This window comes from Dunckerocampus dactyliophorus, chromosome 17 (assembly GCF_027744805.1).
Source record: "Dunckerocampus dactyliophorus isolate RoL2022-P2 chromosome 17, RoL_Ddac_1.1, whole genome shotgun sequence".
Taxonomy (NCBI): Eukaryota; Metazoa; Chordata; class Actinopteri; order Syngnathiformes; family Syngnathidae; genus Dunckerocampus; species Dunckerocampus dactyliophorus.
Genome location: NC_072835.1, coordinates 8,554,132 through 8,578,724, shown reverse-complemented (window position 1 = coordinate 8,578,724; position 24,593 = coordinate 8,554,132). Strand labels below are relative to the sequence as shown.

The 24,593-nt window shown below is 39.4% G+C and overlaps 1 protein-coding gene across 5 annotated transcripts in view; it reads left to right on the top strand.

Annotated features, from left to right (window-relative positions):
- whrna (whirlin a) overlaps positions 1 to 24,593 on the top strand; it is a 180,763-nt gene that overhangs the window by 1,548 nt on the left and 154,622 nt on the right. The gene's annotated exons all lie outside the window — the stretch shown is intronic.

Sequence of the window (24,593 nt, the reverse complement as noted above, 5' to 3'; positions counted from 1 at the left end):
TGTGGGTGGTTGGCCCTATTTGCTGAAGCCCATAAAATACAATATAACTTGAAACACTTAAGTCCATGGCACTATTGTCCCTGTATCAGTCAGTGAGTGTATTTGTTCATGAACGTAAAGAAAAGTCCATTAGCAAATGAGGTGATAAAAAGAGTGTGACTGATTTGTGGACAGTGTGGATTGATTTAAAAGGAGCCCATGTCAGGACCTTGGCTTTAGGAGGGCTGTGTCCTATTGGAAATGCATCTTCTTTTCTTCTCAACTTGCTATTGTCCTACAAATACTTAAGTTGCTATTGATTTTATGATGGTCCTGTTTTACACCCCTTTCAGTGTTTCCCAGAGAACTGCAATCTATCTGTGGCATTGGGCAGGGGTGGGATGGCATTGCCTAATTTGCATAATTCGCCATGACGACATTAGCTCATGTTTTTCCAATCTTATTTAACAACAGAACATAAACTTAGTGACTTACGGGGGTTGGTTTCACTTTCTAAGTACAATTTTTGAACATTATTGGAACCCTCTAGACATGAAATAACATCCCTATAGTCACCTTTACACTTGTATTACCCAATATAGTAGATATAATAAGAGAAAATAAGACATTTATGACATAAACAAAACTCGTGCTCATGTGTGTCGCAGTAAATGCATTCCGTGTGGAGGACAGGAAGTGACATTGGTGCCTTCTTGTCTTATATTTGTATTTTAATTCTTTTACCCATTTTTATACTTGAAAATGCTTAATTTATGTAAACAAATATGTACAATTTGCGTCAATATACATTTTTTGTACTAATAATGGGCCATATCGTATTCAACTATGAAACAGCATAATTTATAAATTTTTATATGATGTCATGGGGAAAGGGACACCTTAGGACCCAAAAAGTGATACATTATTTCATGTTAGAGTCTCCAAAAGTGTCCAATAACACAAAAAAAAGTTGCTAGATTCATCGAGAGTTGTTTTTTTTGAGTCGCTATATTGCTAAGCTAGCAACCCTGAATAACCTCCTGCTGCTGTGTTAAGAAGCAGAGTTACGATGTCATCTACTGTACAGAGTTGGAATGACAAGCTACACAGACAGTGCCATTATGAGCTACGGCGAACAAATCTTTTTTTTTAAAAGTAGCGTCACATGGATCTGTGGTGGTGCAAATGTAATTGTGGCATGCCGCCACCAATAAATGAATGTACTCTATGAGGAAAACCACCTTTACACCTACAGACATGGATACAATTGTTGGCACCCTTGTGTGAAAAAAGAGAACCCCACAATGGTCACTGAAATAACTGACCAAACGTAATAATAAAAAAAAATACTGTAATTTGCCAAAATGCATATTGACAAGCTACAAAGCTTTTGGGAGACAAATGTGGAGCTTTTAGGCAAGTCACATCAGCTCTCTGAAGCATACATTGAAGAGAACACCGTGAAACATGGTGGAGACTCAGTTATGCTTGAAGGCTGCTTTGCTGCATTCGACACTGGGTGTTTTTAATCTGTGCAGGGTACAATGCAATCTCAACACTACCGAGGCATTCTAGAGCCAAATGTGTTGCCGGGACATGAACTCTCAGCCAAAACCACTCAAGAATGGCTATGGGCCAAACATCGGACTATTCTTAAGTGTCCTTCTCTGAACCCTGATTTAAATCCAACTGAACACCGTGGGGGCCGCACGGTGGTCTAGTGGTTAGCATGTTGGCCACACAGTCACAGGGAAGATCTGCGTTCGAATCTCCGTTGGGCATTTCTGTGTGGAGTTTGCATGTTCTCCCCGTGCGTGTGTGGGTTTTCTCCGGGTACTCCGGTTTCCTCCCACATTCCAAAAACATCCATGTTAGGTTAATTGGAGACTCTAAATTGTCCATAGGTATGAATGTGAGTGTGAATGGTTGTTTGTCTATATGTGCCCTGCGATTGGCTGGCGACCAGTCCAGGGTGTACCCCGCCTGTCGCCCGAAGTCAGCTAGGATAGGCTCCAGCATGCCCCCTCGACCCTAATGAGGAGAAGCGGTATAGATGGATGAATGGATGGATGAACACCTGTGGAAGGAGATGAAGCATGCAGTCTGGAGAGGTTTGCTCATAACACCTGTCGACTGGTGCAGGAGTCTCATAGAGTTGCAGAAAGCTCTTTATTGCAGTAATTGCTTCAAAATGTTGTGCAACCAAATATTCGGTTAAGGGTACCATATTATCTCTTGTTTTTAAACTTTATTTAACAACAGAACATGAAGTTATTGACTTTTAGGTGTTTCATTTCAGGATTAAAACAACATTCTTGGTGTTTCCTGCGCTCCATGTAAGTGTACATGTCATTGTACATCAAATGTATCACTATACAATGTCAGCTGCGGTACGTGTGTAACGGCTGCTGGCTCGAGTGTCTGTATGTATTGTAAACCTTGCAACTGCCTGGGGCTTCTGGTTCACTGGCTAGAACTGCTTGATTTAACTCTCAATGAGTGCTGATGTGTGGGTATGAGTATCAAGTGTTGCACATCATCCACAACCTGGCCTTCCCCTTGCCTTTCCCTAACCTTAACCCTTAGTGGGATTAATGTCTAACCCTAACCGATTGTTGTTATGTCTAAAGATACGAACACACGTCTTTCTTTTTTCTCTGCATTCTCAAGATACAAAATGCCATTACAAGATACAAAATCAGCTAAAAAGAGACAGCTAATCAATGAAATAATGGGAGACACATATTCCTCCAATACAGCATGCTATTAAAACGCCCCCAAAAACCTCCAACAAGGTTTTATGGGTTTATATACATACTGTAACTGCCATACTTTGGTCACTCTAAGCATTACTAGAAACTTCCTTCCTGGGCGCATTGATTTCACATAGCAACAGAGAAACGAGCGCTACATCTAGCGTTAACTTTTCCAAACACAAAAACACAGCGGCAGTGGCGGCAGCTCCAATATGTAGCGTTTGCTTTCGGTAGTGGATTGCGGCGTTGTGAGCGAGGCGCTGTGAGCAAGTGTGTGGTGAAGCTACGCTCTAGCCGGCTAGTAGCTAGCCAGTGTGGTGTGGCGAGGTGTCAGTACGCCAGTAAAGTAGTTCTTTGGCGTAACAGCGTTGATGAAAATAATAACAAGGTCGCTGTAGTTTGGTTAACATGCAGGTCACATTAATGTAAACTGAGCGTTGTTGGTGCTTTTTGGAGGCTTTTTCAGAAGGCTTTATAGGTGGAATACTTGCGTCCCATTACGGGAATTCTTAGCTGCCTCTTTTTAGCTCTATTTATAGCATTAGAACGCACAGAAAAGAGAAAGACATGTGTTCATGTCTCACCTAAGGATTGTGGATGATGGACAACATTTTTTAAAAGGTGCAGTTTTCCTTTAAGAAGCAGTGTTACGATTCCATCTACTGTACTGAGTTGTAACGAGAAGCTACACAGAGAGTCCCGTTATAATGTGTTTGTGAGCGAGGGCAAACAAATAAAAAAAAAAATTCTGTGGCGGTCCAAATGTATTTGTGGCGGTTCGCCACATGAACGTGTGGGAAACGCTGAAGTTGATTATGTACCTTCTGCTATCTAGTGGAGGAGCATTTCATTGTTCTGTGTGTCACTGTATGTTGCTGGCGTAGATTGAAGATTCATACACAGGATACAATTTTATGACCAATTAAATCGGACAATTTCCTGCTGTACCCTCAGGATCTCGCACGCAAATGTGCCGATTTGAAGGACATAAAAAAACACTGCCACAGATCTTGCAAAAACTTTTTTGCTCAATGTGATTCTGCTGTCTTGTCTAGGTTGTGTCTCTTGTAAAATGTCGCCACAGTAAGTGCCTGCGCTCTGAAGGAGAAAAGCTTACGAGATATGACAGGTTTTATTCTGTGGGGATACCTGACTCACACTTGCACACGCTGGCATGGAAAAAATGTTTGTTAAAAAAATGTCTCACATGTAGTACAATAGTTTTCATTTTAATTGAAAGGTTTATCAAGCAGAATTATTGAATGAATTCAATCAATCTTGAAGTCGTCCACACTTCTAACGCGGCGGACGTTGGACTTTTCAGCCAAGGGAGTTTAGAATAATTTTGTTTTTCCGGCACAGCTTGCATTCGGGACAAACTGCGCTGATGTAGATGTAGTATTTTGGTGACTTCATTTAGCTGCGTGTGACGTATGGTGCTGTGACTGTGCTAAACTTCATTTCATACTGCCTGAGTCAGCGTACTCGAATCTTTTCATGTTCAATACCTTCATGTTCAAAACGGTCTTTCATCTGCAAATTTAAGAGCAATTGATTCCCGCAGCTGTAAATACTCCGTTTGGGAGTGGATGAGGTGTGGAAAAAGAGCGGTGCAGCAGCAGTTTGTATCTGTAGGAACAAAATACAGTATATAGTTTTTTTTTTTTTATTCATATTATGCATTTGTCTGCAAATCCCTGTCTTGGTGTTGCTCACTGATTATGTAATATGTGTCAGCAACATTTAACTCCCACATATTGCCAACCTTACTGTCAGAGAATCACTATTTATTATCAGTATTTGCACCCAGACAACGTATTTCACTACAAAGCCACGTCTGGACTCCTATTCCTCCTGTTGTTCCAAGGCATACAACAAATGTTTTGCTGCAAGGTATGTTTTCCTACTCCTGTTATTTGTCTGACAAGAATGAAAGAAAGAAACCCTCCGCCTGAGACAAAGTCTGTCTGGGGGTCATTATGCATTAATGCACTAATGCTAAACAAGTAGAATATTTTTATTGCGACACATTAGATTTCAGATGCAGTGGATCCTCGCACATTCGTAATTCAGCATCCGCAGCCTCGCAAATTCACAGATGTTTTTGTCAAAAAAAAATGTTTTTGTGCAGAATCTCATTCACCATAAGTTGTTAATACAGATAAAATGCTCAGCATACATGTACCACTGTTAGATTTGACATGTATATGTCTTTAGGCTTCACTGATGTTTATTTATCAAGCATTGTGAGATTTCACACTTCTTAAAAGACGTAAAAGTTTGTTTGTTTTTCCAGTCCTTTCAGGGTTTCCCACAGGACTGCTATCTATCAGTGGCATTGGCTAGGGGTGGGGCGTCATTGCCTAATTTGCGTAATTGCCCATAATGACGTTATCTTACTTTTTCAACCTTATTTAAGAAAAGAACATGAAGTTATTGACTTGTGGGTGTTTCATTTTGTGTAGTGGTAGGTACACGCACGTGTGATTATATACACATGATAGATATAACACGGTGTTATAATGCCCCACCAAGCCAGTTGTGGTTGTTTTTCCAGGCTTCTGGTTGTCTAAAATGTGCATGGCAGCTGGTGAATGCCTTTTTATGTGGACAGAGATTTTTTTATTAGTTTTTTTTTTTAAACCAGAGTGGGGTAAATGTGTGTTTTTGAAAATATCTGTGTTTGTGTGCCTTAATTGGCTTAAAGTGTGATAAGTTCTTCCATCAGTCAGCCCAATAATACTACAGAAAGTCATATTCTCTGGCAGACCAGGTGCGTATGAGGTGTGTTAAGAAGCAGAGAAACGATGTTATCTACTGGATGGAGTTGTAATGCCAAACTACACAGACAGCCCCATCATGAGCGACAGTGAACAAATCTAAAATCCCGCATTTCTCAACCGCTTCAGACCATTCAGGACATGTAGGCTATCCATCAGGACTTTTGTAAAAATTCCCACATTTTCCATAATTCAATATTTTCTGTGGCATCTCCATCCATCCATTTTCTATGCCGCTTCCCCTCATTAGGGTTGCGGGGGTATGCTGGTGCCTATCCCAGCTGACTTCGGGCGACAGGCGGGGTACACCAGCCAATCGCAGGGCACATATAGACAAACAAACATTCACATTCATACCTATGCACAATTTAGAGTCTCCAATTAACCTAACATGCATGCACCAACCAGGAGAACATACAAACTCGGAGATTCGAATCCAGGTATTCCCGATCTCCGGACTGTGACTGCGTGGCCAACATGCTAACCGCTCGTGCGGCCTTCTGACATTTACTATTACATGTAACATTCCGCTTATTCTCTGCGCGGTGGCACGGCTCTGGTCGTAGAGTGGTCGTCTCCCATCCTGATGGTTGCCGGTTTGATCTTCAGTCGGTGACTAGATTTCAACACATTTCTATGTACTTCAGCATTCATTCTACCTTTCAATTGAGCTTCAGCATTTCAGTATTCACATGTATGTATTAATACCTAAAAATCATGTGTTCAATCATCACGATTGTTGTCACTGACCTCAATGTTTTGTGAGTGCAGTTATCGTTTTAGATGTTTTTTTTTAATGTGTGGTGTGTGGGGGCTATTCAACACAGTTGCAGTTGCAGTTGTGAGTGCACCTCAACTCTATTTAGACTCTCTTTCAGGTTTTTAGTCAGCAGGTTCGGAGAACAAGTCATATACGTATATCTGTAAGGTTTTGAGATACTTGAAATTAGTATTATTTGCAGATGACACCACTGCAGGGCCGCATGGTGGTCTAGTGGTTAGCATGTTGGCCACACAGTCACAGTCTGGAGATCGGGAAGACCTGGGTTCGAAGACCTTGGGCATTTTCTGTGTGGAGTTTGCATGTTCTCCCCGTGCGTGTGTGGGTTTTCTCCGGGTACTCCGGTCTCCTCCCACGTTCCAAAAACATGCATGTTAGGTTAATTGGCGACTCTAAATTGTCCATAGGTATGAATGTGAGTGTGAATGGTTGTTTGTCTATATGTGCCCTGCGATTGGCTGGCGACCAGTCCAGGGTGTACCCCGCCTGTCAGCTGGGATAGGCTCCGGCATACCCCCGCCACCTAATGAGGAGAAGCGGCATAGAAAATGAATGGATGGACACCACTGCATTTTGTTTAGTGGGAAACTGTCCGACACCAATGAGAGCAATCATTGTGGAAATGAAGAAATAAAAAATGTGGTTGGATAAAAACAAACTGGTGCTGAATTTGAATAAAACCAAAATATTGTTGTTTGGTAATGGCAGGAAAAATACTGGACACAAATATGGATAGATGGTGTAGACATTGTCAGGGTGCGTGAAAGAAAATTTGTACGAGTCATAATAAACGGATTGGATCAGCCCCATTGCTACTACTACTTTCACCACTTTTGATAACCCCTGTCACATGACAATTGAAGCGATGACTTATGAAAGCAGGGGATTGTTGCATTACACTGGGGACAAGTCAAGGGCTAAAAGCTGCATTATTCTCTTCGTCTCTTCTGACTTTTCTGTTTGTTGGAGTGTGCTGTGAGCAGAAAAAGAGACAAACACTATTATCATCAGATGTCTGTGTGCCCCTCAGACTTTTAATCGGATTGTTCTGATGGAGTACATATGTAGGAGTCAGAAAGATGGAGCAAAGCCACTAAGTAAGCCTTAAGAAGTTGGTGCAGTAGTCTCATTAAAGAGCATTGTTTACCACGTAAACTCATTTAAACCTTGTCTAAATCTTTTACATCAATTTTATTTGTTGTGTGTTTGATGCCGTAGTGCTATCACCTTGTAAATCGGGGTGTTTTAATATTAGGTCCATGGAATCAGATACAAATTCATGATTATAAGAGTAACTTTTTGCATAAAATGTGTCAGGTTGAATGTAAAGTTTACTAATAAGTTGTGCAAGATCTAGGTAAATAAAGTACATTATACTGTACACATTAGATGTAAAGCTGTGTATGTGGATATTTCTGGAAAGCAGTCCATAGCTTTCATTGGATTGTTAAAGTGGTCTGCAAAAAAGGTTAAGAAGGACTCTCCTTAGGGAGGGATGAAAAATATATATAAGTAACAAGGTTGATACCTGGGCTGCAGCCAGCCACTTTGGCATGCAAGGACTTTGTCATCAGGCAGTGCAATGAACAACTGAGTGCTTCAGAGCAGTTCTGCAGACTGTTAATGGTCCACGTGTTTATTGTTTGGCTGGGATCAGAGGGAAATCTGGCCAAACAATGTTATTGGATGAATCTGTACCTGAAGTGTGAAGTGTTTGGACACTTGGTCACATACATACAACCCCCAAAATAATATATTTCATTTGTGGCAGAGAATCATCTTACCATTTCATATTATTCAAACATCACACAGAGAGGTGTGAACTGATTCTGATCACAGAACATGCTAACCACATGTTCACCTTGCTGCCAACCTGAATATGCTGAGGTGTTGACAAGAGGTTACACCTCATACATTGACACAAACGTCAAACATGACAACAATATGCACTGCAGGCCACATTGACCATCAACTCAGGGTGAATGATGCACAGTATGTGCTGGATTATTAACAGTGAATATCTGTTACTGCTCAGTATCCATCCCACAGTGGGTTATTAGCAGGCACACTCAATGAAAAATTCACAGACAGTCAACAATGTGTAAACTGCTTTGTTTGGGCATTTGATTCCGTGGAATAATACCGTACAAGGCCAACGCACTAATTTGGTACAATAACCGAGACAGTGTACGAAAGCTGAGGCTTTATCGCTGTTTTTCAAAAATTTATTTATGAATAAATGATGGCTGTTTTGTGGTTGCCTATGGCCTATTATTAGTAAAAAAAAATATTGAAATACAAGTTATATGTAGTATTCTGCTGTCTGGGCATCAGTAATGTTACATTGATGAGACATGACATTACATTACCTTCACACGACATGGAGTCAGCCATGACAGTTCCGACATGATAGAGTGAAAAAAAGTTCTCCCATAATCTTTTTTCCCCCACTCCGTTTGAAACACTTTCTTAAGTTTAGAATAAGTACATTGGAGAGGCTAACTAGTTAGCTTGCCAGCTTGGAATGCTAGTCGTCTCTTATGTCCTGCAGTGATCCTGGAGTGTAAAGGTGACTATAGGGGTGTTATTTCATGTCTACAGGGCTCTAATAATGTTAAAATCCGTATTTAGGAAGTCATAGACAGGTTTTCTATGCTCTAACTAAAAAACTATTCAGTTTATTGATATTGAATCCTACTTTGCAGAAATTCACCACTTAACCTCGATAAATGAGGCACAACTGTACTACATTTCGACGCTAAACCCTATTGACAAACAGTAAACCGCACTCATTGACTAAACAACTTCCAAAAAAGTGTTCTTGTCATGATTAATTTTTGGCTGCTAAAAAGCTGAGTGGTGCTTCGGGTTTTAGTGGGAGTCTTGGATACAAGCCCAGAAAGACTTAAGAACATAAAGTTATTTAGTTTGTTTGATAAAAGAGCAATGTATACATGTTATACAGATAGGAAAAGCATCCTTACATGACTTCTGTTCTGGTTCTTTGCAGAAAACTTTATTAAATCAACTTGACCTTCTGCGGGGGGCAGGAGGTGCCGTTGTGCTGGGTGGCATATTGGGAGGAGACACTGTCTTTGATACAACTATTTTATTAGATCACATTACATTGTGTACGTAATGTCGTCACTGGTTGGTGTAGTTCCAGTTTCTTTGTCCTTAGTATTTCAGTATTGAAGACCACTTACTTTCCTTTCTTTGCTCAAAGGCAAACAAAAAAGCTTTGTATTCAATATGGGTAGGCGGAAAGGAACTATTTTAGTCTCTTAGGTGTTTAATCACAGCCGAGGGCTGACAAGATGGAGTGCTGGTTTGATGTTTGGATCGCTGTACAGACAATAAACAACGGGAAAGAAAACGGTGGGAAAAAGCAGCAGAAAGATAAAGAAAGTATCGTTGGAAGACATGGTTGACTTTAAAGCAACTTTACCAGTGTTCCCCACAGTTCTGCAATTTGTCTGTGGGGTTGGGTTGTGGGTGGGGTTGCGGGGTGGCATCATTGGGTTTTTTTTTGTTTTTAAATTGGCCGTGATTTGTAGTGCAATAATACATAATAAATAATAATAATACATAATAATAATAAAAAAAGCCACATAGTGTGAGGGAGAAATGATCTGCTCAGTCTTTCGGTGGAGCAGGGTAGTGATAGTAATCTGCCACTGAAACTGCTCAGGAGATGATGCTGTACATATGATGATATGGTTGTCCATGATGGAAAGGAGCCTCCTCAGTGTTCTTTTCTCTGCCACGGATGTCAGGCTGTCCAGCTCAGTGCCAATGACAGACCCTGCCTTCCTTACCAGTTTGTCCAGGCGTGTGGAGTCCTTCTTCGTGAGGCTGCTCCCCCAGCAGACTACTGCATACAGGAGGGCACCAGCTACCACAGCAAGGGCGATTAAAGGAAACATTCACGATGTGTCCTGGGCTTTTGTTAAGTGTGCGCTGACTTTAAAGATAATGTACAATCGTTCTTCATAAACTTTGCGCTTTGAATTTCACGGCTTTACTCTTTCACGTTTTTTCTAAAATATATGAATTAATAAATCAAATCATACTGTTTTGTGGTTGAATGACTAAATGAACTAAAACACAACTATACTGTAAGATATTCAGATGATGCATTTAAAGACGTTGCAAGGATATGGAGTATTCTACACTGGTCACTAGGTGTCAGTAATTTTACTGTAATGTTCGGTGAGACACACAAGTATTACACGTATTACGTATTACAATTCACAATTCCACATGTCCAAAAGAGAGTAGCAAGAAGCAATGCTTATTTAATCCTACCACCTCTCTGTTTCACATCAATTGCTAATACATTTGTTCACTTCCTACATTTCAAATGTACTCTTTGCCAATTTTGAAATACATAAGAAAATAATAAGGCATTATAACAATGTGGTACAATTGGAGTCAAGGTTTATAATTACTGTAGATAAACGATATAACATTCATAATAAATATATCATAATAAGTGGTGAAAAGGTTATTAGTTGACAGAAACATAGTTGGATGATGAGTTAGTACAGACAATGTACTAAGTTCTAAGAAACTTAGAACCTAGAACTAGTAGTAAGTGGTTACACATAGCATTGTATGTACACAGTGGTTCAGGACTCTACTTCCTTTTACTTTGTAAACATCAACTGCTTGTACTGTTTCTTGAAATCGTAATTTTTCCCTCATTGTTGGAGTTCTTTACTCAATCCGTTCCATAATTTGATTCCACATACTGATATGCTGAAGGATTTTAGTGTTGTTCTCGTGTATAAGTGGTTTAAGTTAAATATTTCCCTCGGGTCATATTTCTCCTCTCTTGTTGAGAAGAATTGTATTATGTTTTTGGGTAGCAAAAATGTGGGTAATCTGAGTGTACAGGTGACTATAGGGGTGTTATTTCATGTCTAGAGTTCTCTAATAATGTTAAAAACAGGGTTTTAACAACTAACTAACTCTGAAAATTCTTCCACTTGGAAATTCACTTATAACAATTGGGTGGGGAGCCAATTCACCGCAATAAACGAGGGATTACTGTACATGTCATTGTCCATCTACTACCTCAAATATATTGTAGGGTCGAGGGGATTTGTCGCCGGAGAACTCAGCATGCCTTGCATAACAGTTAAAGTTATTTGCTTTTTGTATGTGCTTTGTGGTTGTTACCCACCCAACGTACCCGTTACATGTTACGTGCTGTTTATTTTTTGGTTTCCACCGTGAGTAAGACTGTTATTCCATTCGATGACCATCTGTCCGTTTGTGCTGTGATGTCAAGTTAGTTGTTGTTCAAATTGAAACGCACCTTCCTTAAGCCAGCTGAAGTGCCTCTGACAATGTGGAGTTTCAATGCCATCTACTGGATGGAGTTGTAACGACAAGCCACTCAGACAGTCCTATTATAAAGAGATTGTGAGCGAGGGCGAAAATAAATAGATGAAAGGTAGTGGCGAATCCTTCTATGGTGGTCAAAATTTGTTTTTGTGGCGGGACAACACAATTAAATCTATAAAAATAAATCTAACATAACGCCTTCAAAACCATTTGGCCAGCAGATTGGCTTGTAATAATTGTATTATTCAATTGCTTTGGCAAACCTTTACAACACACGGGTGCTCTGCTGTCTGGTTAAAGCCTGAGTCAGGAATCGTGGCTTTGTCATTTTCACAACTATCCTGCAGCCATGCCAGCACAATCTGAGACAATCAGTGAAGACACATAATGTGGTCGTTCTGAGCTGGCATCGTTACACAGGGTGGTTGCAAAACCCATTTCATATACTACCAAATTCTTTGAAACTAGGTTGGCTTATTGTCGGGGAATTTATTTTACAAGCAGCAGCAGATGGACATTCTTGCGGTTACAATGTCATCAAAGTATATGGCATCCGTGGCACTGTTTCACGTGAAATTTTAATTGGCATATTTATTGTGTGGAGTCGAGCATAGACCAACGTAATAATCAAGCTATTTAAAGTCATATTAATTCCGATCAGCCTCTGTAGTTGATATTTTTGATGTAGCCTTGATTTAACAGGTAAAAAAAAATCTATTTTCCAAGCGAGACCTGACCAAGAAGGCAGTGTTGCAACAATGAAGTTACATGACAAGAGAGGCAATACAATAGAAAAACAGTCAAACAATTCAATTGTTGTTCTCTGTCCCTTAAAGTTGACTTGAATTCCCCAAGAGTGAAGCATTGAGTTATTTTTAAGTGCTGAAAATCCATTCCGAGATGACAGGGATGCACATCTGACAACTTTTCCCCCTCAAGTTCTATCCTTAACCATTTGCATCTGCAAGGTGCTATGCAAGCGAAGAGCTTTTTCTTGTTGAACAAAGCAGCTTTGAGTATGAAGGTTGATCAGTGTGAAGGCCTATGGACATACAAGGAGTGGTATCCCACAGGGGAATAGAGAATACAATGATGAATTCTATTTGCAAGGCCAGTAATGAAACGCATGGGACAATGATATACAGTCTCTGCTTTTTGAAGTATTGATTCGTTGTGCTCATGAAAAGCAGTTCCTCGCAGTCCATTAAGGGCAGAGATGTTGTAAAGATCAAATACAGTGGATTCACGTTTTTTTTTCCTCAAAAAACACATCTCATTCACCCAAAGTGCATAATAATTTATGAATACGTGCTAATACAGGTACAATGTACAGCATACATGTACCACTGTTAAAAAAATGCCCATAATTTTTACAGTGGTGTAAAAAGTGTTTGGCCCCTTCCTGATTTCTTATTTTTTTGCATGTTTGTCACACTGAAATGTTCCAGCTCATCAAACAAAAATATTAGTCAGTATTAGTCAACTGAACACAAAACACAGTTTTTAAATGAAACTTTTTGTTATTAAGGGAGAAAAAAAACCCTACATGACCCTGGGTGAAGTGATTGCACCCCTGTTGCTCCGTTGCCGCAGAAAGAAAGTAATTGAGATTTATCAGTCTGGAAAAGGTTCTAAAGCCATTTCTAAAGCTTTGGGACTCAAGCGAACCACAGTGAGAGCCATTATCAATCCTTCCCAGGAGTGGCCGGCCAAACAAAATTACCCCGAGAGCGCAGCGATGACTCAACTAAGAGCTCACACAGATAGGGACTCTAAGATACACTATACTTGAGTACCATCTCGTGGTTCAAATGTGAATTACACCTCTCATGCCAATAATTAATGAAAAAAATGTCTTAAAAATGTGGTTGATAATGTCAATTATCGATGATAATTTGTAGCACAATGATCGACCAGCAAAACGGTCAATGGGAAAAATCTCATAGTCCACATGACGATGGTAAACTCCATTCCTTTTACTGACTCAAGTTTTTATACGTCACTCACTAAATGAATCAAGTACTCTATTCACTCGAATCGGGTGTCACAGCGTGCATGTGCAGATAAAAAAACCTCACACATAGACATGCAGTATATACACACTTAGCAAACACCTCATTGAGCTGGTTGTCCCGTTGCAGCAATACGTTTGGATGTGGCAGATCTGCCCCTTAAATGCAAGAAAGTGGACGAAACTTAATAAAGTGCCTTTCTACAAAGATATGGAGGCTGGTTTCACCGCGGGAACCCGCAGTATTTTGCCACATAGTCAACAAATTCTGTTTGGAAAATGATATTATAATGGCCAAATACAATAAAAAGTGTTTTTTTTTCAGCCTTACCTGTGAAAGGTAATCTCGTGAGATCTTGTTTGGACTGTAAACCGGATGGTATAATTCCATGCAGAACGTGATTTAGGCATCTCCCTTTTTCACTCCTGCCACATCCAATATGGCGGTGACATCGACTTATGATTCAGCACTCAGTGCAGAGTCTTTGTCGCCCGAGAAACTCACACATGCACAACAAGTCCACCTACCCGACTCACTAAACCCCGTTAGCCAACGTCAGGTTCACAATTCACTTGTCGGCCCCATCATGCCGTTTCCTGAGTTTAGGCTCGTGAGTGGCCGGGTTCGCCTTGTGTTCGACTTGGCATTAGCGAGCGAGCAGCTAAGACAGGAACAGGAGGTGGAAAGGAGAGTTCATTTGAGGCAAGGAGATCTGCTGCTTTTTTCACAGGCTTAATGCATTTATACAAAAGCAAACACAATTTACCTGGGGGCCGCTGGAGGTAGAGTATGAGTGAGGCTGGGCCGCATCAAGTATTGTGAGGAGGGCTGGGGATCTCGGGGTACCTCACGATACGACACGCGATACATGGCTCACAATAACAATAATATCTTGATACAGTAATAGACTAAATCAAATAAATAAATAATTTCACAGTTTACATTTTGCTGTATTCAGCTGGGATAGGCTCCAGCTTACCTGTGACCCTAATGAAGACAAGCGGTATAAAAAATGGGTAGAATTTTTTTACCACATTTTTTAAGTGACTCACTCACTCTTAGTTCAGTGAAGGCTTATGTGTGTATCCTACGTAACATTGGCTTGTTGCACGCCTTATTACAGTAATCTTTGAAGACAAGTCGCGGGCCGCAAAATGTGCCTCAATGGTTTGAGACCCCTGATTTAGAGTAACAGTTGCACAATTAAATCCATGTTACCTAGTTTCTTTTTTTAATTTAGCTAGAGGCAGTAGGGTAAGTGAACAAGTTACCAGAGACAAATACCCGCGAGTCCCGGCTCAGTAAAAAACTTGAACGACTCCGTCAATACTTGTCCATCTCTAGTCCACGGTATCAAAAATGTTTTTACCAATGAGTGAAATGTGTAATGCAAAGTACCTTTTGCATTCTCGTGCTTCAATAACACCATGGACAACTGACAGCTGCAGTTATAGTTCTGTGTCCTTTCCTAAAACCAGACTGATGTTGTATGATGTTCACCTGAAAGAAATTTGGCTCAAAAGCATGACTTGGATATTGCTCTGTAGTTATTAATAACAGAGAGCACAGTATAAAGGGAGTGTTCAATAGGCATGCTGACTGCAGGAAGCCTACCATAAGCCGTCTTCAAAGATGTTTCAGAGAATCCAACAGGAATCACAACCGCAGACCACGGGTAACCACACCAAGACTTAGATCAAAAAGTGTTGCGTTTACATTTCCGTTAAGTGTATGTAAAAGAAAACATAAATATTATGTGATGTCAGTGTTATGTAAAAAGTATTTTGCTGTTCTTGACAAATGAATGGAACAGGAGGGTTAATGGACATGCTGTATAGAGTAGCGGCAGATTTGTTAGGATCATGTTACATCACAGCTATTTATAACTTCCATTATGTCTCGAGGGTTGAAATGAAAAGGCTGGGCAACAAGATCAACAGCGGGTAATGGGGTGTAATTGTGTTGCTAATTAGTTGTGATTATGTATATAATGATTCAAATAAAAAGTACAAATGACGTGTTCATTAGAGCAGTTCAGAACCGCTGATTTATCTGTTGTAGTCAGTGAATTTGTCAAATTATTTAGTTTAGTTTCTGTTCCATATGTACATTTGATTACCTTCCAACATTTCTCCAGGTTGTTTGTATTTGTGGTAGTTGTGGAGAGGTAGAAATCAGTGTTGGCCTTTTTGATATGAGAGTTACATTGATTTTGAAGTTGTCTGAAAATCAGCCAGTCAGCCTGACTTTGTGTTTTTCAGGTTTTATCCCAGGGAGTATCCCATTCCTTCAGGAGACCACACAGCTAAGGAATCAACCAAGATTCGCCTGAGATGTGTATGAGTTGAATTAACTAATAGGGAAGAAATTGTTCACTAAGGGATACTGACGTGAGGAAGTTATCCAGAAATATTTGTTTCATATTAACTGCAAAACCACCACCAATTTTTCTATGGTCACAGCAAAAAACATTGTATCTGTTATAGGGGCGAAGCCATGGATTTTGAGCCACATTAAAAAAAAACAAAAAAACACCACATTTCTAGTTTTTGGGAATCAGAACAGATCGAACAAGTCTATATTTGTTACAATTCCAAGTTAAACTTGCGATGTAAGTAAACGATCCTTGACGACTCATGTAAAAACAATTTCTGTGAACTGTAAATGCAGTAATTCCTTACAGCTGGCACTGCTAGTCGGAAACAGTTGCATAATGAGTAGTAATTCATTGGCAAATACCAATGTGACGACTTACAACACCTCTGTTGCTGTGTTCTTCAGTTTTTACTGTACCGTCAGGAGGAGAGGTCATTTGGGCAAAGGATAATCTTTCAGAATGTTTCCAGTCATTCTGTATGTCATTATGCATCTAGTGTATCTGTATCAGTCTTATATTGCTGTAAGCAGCTTTGGTTTATCTTACAGTGCTATTTTTATTAATCCCAAAGGTCATTTACTAGGGATGTGTTGATATCGCGTCACTGATGTCCGAACGCGGGTGAAGACGCGCGCCACCAAGCAACAAGCTTGCTAGCTCAGTATGTCCGTGATCTGGAATTGTTTTAAAGTTTTGCCTTGGGATTGCAAATGTGCAATTTGCAATGACAGTAGCGCTGCAAGGGGGGAGTAAGTATTGAGTGATAATGGTATTGGAAATGTGCTGAACAATATCTATATGTGGTATATATTTGTAAGAATGCCAATGTCAAACATTTCTATTATTTACCGCCCCGGATCACTTAGGCGTTTTTCTAAATGGAACATTTTAACATCTAACTGCTTTGTAAAAAGCAATGCCAAATGATTTTGTTTATAGGGTCTCAATAATATTAAATCACTGGAGGCAGCCTCTGATATATGGACCATGAGCCGAAGCCCTCAACCGTCTACAATTGTATTTATTTATTTATTTTTTACATGCAATTAAGCTTGCATGTTCTGGAGAGACAGGAAACCATGCAGATGGAATGTGAGAGCTATTGCAACACATCCCCACATCTGCGATGCCAGCTTGCGCCTCTCCCTCCAACCCCAAAAGGCGTCACGTGACGTGCACCTCCCCCCAAAAAATCTAACTTTGTATCGTAGCAGTGTGGACCGCTCTTTAGACATGACATTGTTTTGGGATTACCCAGGTCCATATCAGTTGTTGCTTGTTGGTCCAAATTTTGGCTTTCAGGATGATGCAGTTAGCCTGCTGTTTAATTGTTATGGAAAACATTCTGGAAAACATTTGTGATTCTTCTGGATCATTTAATACAATAAAACAACAACCATTTGTTTAATTCTGCTGTGAAAAATATCTCTTGATGGTAAACGGAACATTAAAAAACCCATGCGATTAAGTTAACATTAAGTTAATGATGACAATATCACAAATAATGGTGATTTTAAACAATCAAGCCATAGACGGACAAAGTTTACATGCATGCATAGTTAAAATAATCCCTGAATGATAGGATACAGTACTCATTCTCCTGTCGTGCCCAGAACACACACTCAATTGTCATGTCAGATAGAATATTAGAGAGCGATGCTACGGTAGCCATTTGCCAAACTAAACGTTGGCTTTGTTTGATGAAGTCACTTTCTTTGGCCTTCATTTTTGAGATTTTGAATCATAATCATGAATGGACAGTGAAAAATGACCAGTGGGAAAACAACATGACATTGTTAAAATGCCATAATGGAATAATGTCCTATTTTCAATGAAAGTGAATGAAGATTGATGGAGGAGACTTGCCCTGATTTATGTATGAATTGAGCTTGTTGGGTATTTTAGGAACCATCCAAATGTCACAGGATTATGAGGCTGAAGGCGTTATGATTTGAATATTAATGAGAATTTGGAAGGTTCATTGTTTTATTTGTCTGGTCTGTCGCACTTTGACAGCTATAATTAGGCTTGTAGACAGAAGGAAGGTGAGTCAGAAGACACAATATATTAAGATTATTATATATTATATTAATATTATATGTGCATCGCTCAGATCAAGGGTACCCAAGTGTGACATTTTGGGTAAAATTTCAAACTGGTGGATAGACCTTGCTAATGTTATAAACACAAAACTCAAACATTGCAAAACACACACCCAACATACCAGAGCTCGAGACATCTTCCATTTCCCATAACAACCCTTTGAAGTTCACTCTTTCTTAAATGTAAAGTACATAACTCGGTGTGGACTTTATGCTGTTATCTCTGCATAGATTTGACTTTTGTCAGAAAAGTAACTTATATTTGTGAGAGTATCATAAAGTAAATAAAAACAAGTGACAAATCTAGATCTTGAGTTAAAGCTCTGAAAATATGGCAAAGAAAAATTGACCTTCAGTCCTTGTTGTATCACTAAAGACTACAAATCCCATCAGCCGTTCTTAAGACTGTAATGACATCAACTTTGACCTATCAACTCCACAATATAAGCTAACCATTGCAGCACTGTGGCAACATGAGCCAGGATTCAGTGAAATGCACTGAGTGAGTGGTTCTTGAATTATCATGCTGAAGACCTAAAATTATAAGGCGATCTTTGACCTCCCATGAGGGACACGCCGATCGCTTCCGGGTTAAATACGGAGCCATTTATCAACGAACACGCTAGAATTGATTTGGTTCGGATAAATGTCAACGACATATAATATGACGGATAAAAGTAAGTAAAATCCGACTAGTAATGATGAATAGTTTTGCCCGCGTGTTTTTTTTACCTACGAGAGGTAAAAACAACGGCTGTCAAAACGAGTTACACTGCTCGATAAGCACAATTTGTAACTCACCCGACGAAAAAAATCATTTCAAAGTGCATAAAGATCTTCTCTAATATATATAAAAATGAAAAAATCTTGCCTTAGACTTGACAATGGTTGTTAAACCGCTGATTGCTCGTCGGATTGAATGATGCTGCTTCTCCGAGGTCGTGACTGAACGTACATTACGCTGACACAAAATAGCGGATACAACGAAACATTCCCCTGCTGAATGCGTATTTGGCGAATAACCGGCGGAAGGACACAAGTTTTGTTTGGCCCAAAAAGGCACTTTTTATTTTCAAATTTAATATTTACTAGCAATACGCAATTGACACTGTGACCTCGAAGTGCACGTACATTACTGTCCGGACACGAAATTTGGGTGTTTTAGACTTTTGTTCAAATAATCTTATTTTACTCTTTTATACACAAAAAAATCACTTTAGTTGCAGAGTTGAGTAACTATTCCATGAGTATATACCATTGAAATCATCATGGGGTTTGTTTTTCCATGGAATTATCCATCCATCCATTTTCTATACCGCTTCATCCTCATTAGGGTCGCGGGGGCATGCTGGAGCCTATCCCAGCTAACTTCGGGCGCCATGGAATTATGTTCTTCAAAATTTTCATCGGCAGGCGGACACGAACATAATGTACGTTTCACTAATGATTACACGACAGTTATTTTTTTTTTACACTGAGAATATTTGAATAAAACACATTAGAAACCAATTTCAGACATCATTCTTTAATTCTAAGTAGAAATCATGACAAAATTATCAGAGAAAATATTGTTAGTTTCACAACAAAAGTAGACATGCTTTACATGTAACATTTTAATGTCTAAATATAGACACTTTTTTACAACATGGCCGTGCTAGCGCAAAATAAAAACATGAACAGGCTTAATTTATGGTTTGGTAAGCTTCCTCAGTCTATAAACGTCAGAGTGATAGGGATAGTACACGTTGTTAGAACAACAATTTCAAATACTACTCAAGTAAAGTTGAAGGCAGCAAAGGGTACCCTTGATCTGAGCCATGCACATATATTTTTATTGATGTCTTATCCCTATGATTGACCAGCAACTAGTCCAGGGTCATGTCCACCCTGAACTGGATAAGCGCAGAAAATGTATGGATGGATAAGAAGGGTTGATCTAATTGGAACAGAGCATATGTCATCATAGTCAATCAAATTTATTTCAGGTCCTGTTTTTTTTCATGCTAAAATGGTGGAAGATACCTGTACATCTCTTATCATTGCACTCTTCCGCATAGAATTTTCCTATAAATACCAACTTTTGCAGTGAAAGATGTGTACGCATATTTCAGATTTTTTTGTGTGCAGCATCACTTATATATGAGCCCCCGGGTCTGCCAGATAATAAGAAGACGGAGCAGGAAGGATTGGTGTTATCAATGTAGTGACTTTGTCGCTAGATTTAGCGTGTACTCGGACCCTCCTAGATTGTCTTTTTCAAAAAAGTGAGTAGCCAAGTCTGACGACTTTTTCCGGTCTTGTTGGACACCTTTGGAGACTCAGGAAAGCACGTATCACGCACGTTAAAAGAAAACGGCACTTTTTATGGAATTTTGCCCATCATCCACAATCCAGATGTGAAACATGAACATGCCGCTACTGGTGTACTTTACTTTTGCTGCTGGTTCTGTGCAAAGGGAAATATGTTGGTAGGTGTAACCTTCCAATTATTAAAAAATAATGGAAGTAAATTCATCTGTATAATGTCTATTTTAATTGCGAATCATTACAAATATGTTGTGTTTTAACAGTACACAGTGAGTAAAAAGAAATTGTATATAGAAAAAAATTATGCATGAAAAAATGGACAAACTGTTGATCACAAAAAAGAATCGTAATCGCATTGAATCGTGAGGCGGCCAGAGATTCCCACCTCTACTCCAAGAGCCGTAGCTTCCGTAGAGCCTGGTTACCATCGATGCTCGAAACTCGATGCCCAAACCTAACATGCATACATGCGCATGTCAATTTATCAAGGCTGCTAAAATAATCAATTGTGTTATTTTTAATCGTTGGATTGTGACAGGCCTAAGACCACCTCTTCCAATCGTGCCAAAAAGGGCTCAGGCGTGGTGCGAACAGCCTATTGTGAGTACACTCAGAGAGTCCGTTTTATACTCGATACGTTTTATGATTATTATTTAGGGGGTTTTGCGTTGAAGGATGTCTTTGTAACAATTTGTGTTCTTGCTCAATTGACTAAAAGCAAACCTATGCATTTGCTGTACGTCTTGTTTCATTTCCAGCAGAGCAGATACTGTAGACAAGACCTTGATATATTATTGTCCCCTCACTTATGTAATTGGTTTCTGTGTAATTGTAAATTGTTAAAGTGAATCTGAAGTTACGTAACATTGATAAACATCCATTTCAGATAGTTAATCATTTCAAAATCCACATTTTACCCCCCTTTTAAATCATGGCTTTTGCGGATGATCCCTGCCCGCCCTGGCATACAGAGGCAATTATTCTGCGAGAAGAGGATGACTCCTGGGTCTTAGGAAGATTGAAGACTGAAGGACAATATGGAAGGCACCACATCATTCACCCTCATTCAGCCCATAGCATATGGGGTGACGCTGCAGCTAATATCGCTAACACGTCCAACATCAGTCATTCGTCAAAGCTCTGTTGACTTGTGGCGGGGGGGGGGGGGGGGGGCGTTATTTTAAACCTAATGCAGACAGGCTGAAGATAAGCTGCTGATTGTGTTGGGATTAGAGCCCAGGACAAGGTGGTTTGCTTAAAGATTTAAATCCAGATGCAGACACATAATTGACACCAGGTGGAAAGGACGATGACAATTTCAATCTTTGGGTTGTTTCTGCTTGAGATGGGATGGTATTAATGGATTGTAGCGATGGAGCAGACAAGTGGAAAAAGTGAAATGAGAGAAGGAGCATAAGGGAGGGATTGGGTTCAATCTTTTCACATGCGCTGTCAAAATCCGACAATCACAACCATCCGGTTCAGTCCTCTGTGTGTCCTCTGTTGATATAATCTCTGAAGCAGTGGGTAGCAAAAAAAAAAAAAAAAATCTTGCGCCTTTTATTCTGAAGGGGATTTTTTTTATGCAGCTGGGCGTCGTGGATTTATACTCCCATTGGTGGCAACAACACTCTGCAGTGCTATTTGAAACCTGCTCTCATAGAAGACCAACAATGTTTCTTGTTGAATGTGTCAGCCCTGTACCTTATTGAGCCTTAGAAAGTGTTTGCCTGTAATGTTATGCTTATTATATATCATCTTAAGTGGAATGTGCATCTTACTTATCTACTGTATTTAACTGTCATATTTGTCATATTTGTTGGCCAACACAGTAACAGGTATGAATGTGAGTGTGAATGGTTGTTTGTCTATATGTGCCCTGCGATTGGCTGGCGACCAGTCCAGGGTGTACCCGCCTGTCGCCCGAAGTCAGCTGGGATAGGCTCCAGCATGCCCCGCGACCCTAATGAGGAGAAGCGGTATAGAAAATGGATGGATGGATTTGGAGGCGTTTGAAGTCACTATGTAAAACTGCTAATGCGAATCGCTAGCGTGTATATGGGATTTTCAATGTAAATTAGCATCGAGCTAGCGAATTTGTGTCATGTGTTTTGTTAATGTTGAATGAAACAGAGGAAATATGGTGTATTTGTTATGTTATGTCATACAGTGGAACTTTGGTTAGCGTCATTAATCTGGTCCAAAAGGTTTGACTCTAACCGAAACATCCCATCTAACCCGCTTCATTTTTCCCATAAAAGTGATGTAAATCCAATTAATTTGTTTCAGAAAGCCAAAAATGTTGACACAAAACACGTTTTTATAGTTTTACAATTATATAATCTTTTATAATTATGCCATGAGGTAGTTTTTAAATTCTGTAGTGCTTCTCAAGTCTTTGCTTTTCTGACTGCGAAATAACTCGAACTGCAGCCGAAGAAACGTTCAAGTGCCAGCATTTTGATCAAGAAGGTGAGAAACACTATTGAATTGAAGACATAACTCATGGTAAAACACGATGGCTGACTTCCGTGTTGATCTCGCTGCCACATTGTGTTTTGGTGACAATCTTATCTTCAGTGAAGGTGAAAGTAACTTTAAATGTTCATTTATCCCTTTCATGTATCATTTAAATGCATTTAGAATTGTTTGATGGATGTAAAACTATAATTGTCCAACTGTAAAACCATGTTTTGCGTTAACATTTTTTTAGACTTGTTGCGTACCTGAAACGGAGAGGGTCTCAGCGTGGTAAGATGTCTCCAAGGATGCACTGGTTTGGAGCGATCAAAGGTATAAATGTGTGTTCAAGTCAAAGAACACGGCAAGTTGTCCTCTGTTTGGTGGATTTACTTCAATCAGTGGCAACAAGCACTGGTTAACTGTGCTCTTTATAAGGCTTTATGCTGTGGTACTGTCACAACATACAAAGAATACAAAAAAGTCACTGAATAAATAATCACGAAATGAATGTAATATTACACATAAAGATAATGATTAGCCAAAGGCACATCAAATACAGAATTCAATCAGGAAATTAAGTCAATATGATGCTTAATAATATAATAAATCTCCATACAGTTAGCTTGAATGCTAATTTGACCAAGTTACACTGAACAAAAAGTGTACAATAGAAGTCACACAGCTTTAACAACGGAATTAAAACCTCACCTCACCAACTCAGTGGAGCATTAACAACACAAAACATGATAAATTATGGGCTTTCTAACGGTAACTGTGCCTACACATTGAGATAGTCAGCACTCACTGAGACCTTTGGTCGGCAAAGTAAACACAAATGGAACAGTGCAAAATGTTATGTGCTACATCGCAAAAGAGATGCTGCTCTTTAATACAGTTAAGCCAGCATTTCAAGAAATACTCCAAATGTTTGACAGACAGTACGAATAGCCTGTGAGAAAATACGGGTACATGTCACAAACAACAATTCCACAACAAAGGAAATATTGCATTACTATGATATCTTATTAATGTTATACATTAGTGGTTTATTTGGTCTCAAAAAATGTTGACAATATTATTGTTTAGCATCAGTTTTCCGGGACTCGGTTGAATAAAAAAACTTTTTCATTGAAATGTTCTTAAAATTAATGTTACAACCTCGTCTCGTCTCGTTCTTCTAGACCCGGTCTCGTGTGTTGTCTAGTCTCGTGAACTGGACGTCTCGGGACACCCCTGGTAAAAACGCGTTGTCCCTGAAATGATCATTACTCATCATTACGACTCATTAAACTGTCTTTTTAATTAAGTAGGAGATATTTGAGGAAATTTGAGTTTAAACACTTATGCAATTTGGGTTGCCGCTTGTCATTATGAGTGATTTTTGTTCTGCAGTGAAACCAATTTAAAAATAAAATTCAAAACCCCAAATAAAAATGACTAAGTGATAACACTTTAATCAGAATACGACACCATAGCTGTATAAAAAGTGCAAATGTTGTTCCTATTGTAGCATTCCGACAAAGACACCAAGACGTTACTGCTTTTTAGGGTATTTTCAAAAATGCACATTTTCAACACTCCAGTCTTAAAAAAAAAAATCTCCAACCACATGTAAAAAAAATAAAAAAATCTTTGTCCACATGAAAGCGCATTCACCGGCTGACTTGGTCGCACATTATAACAT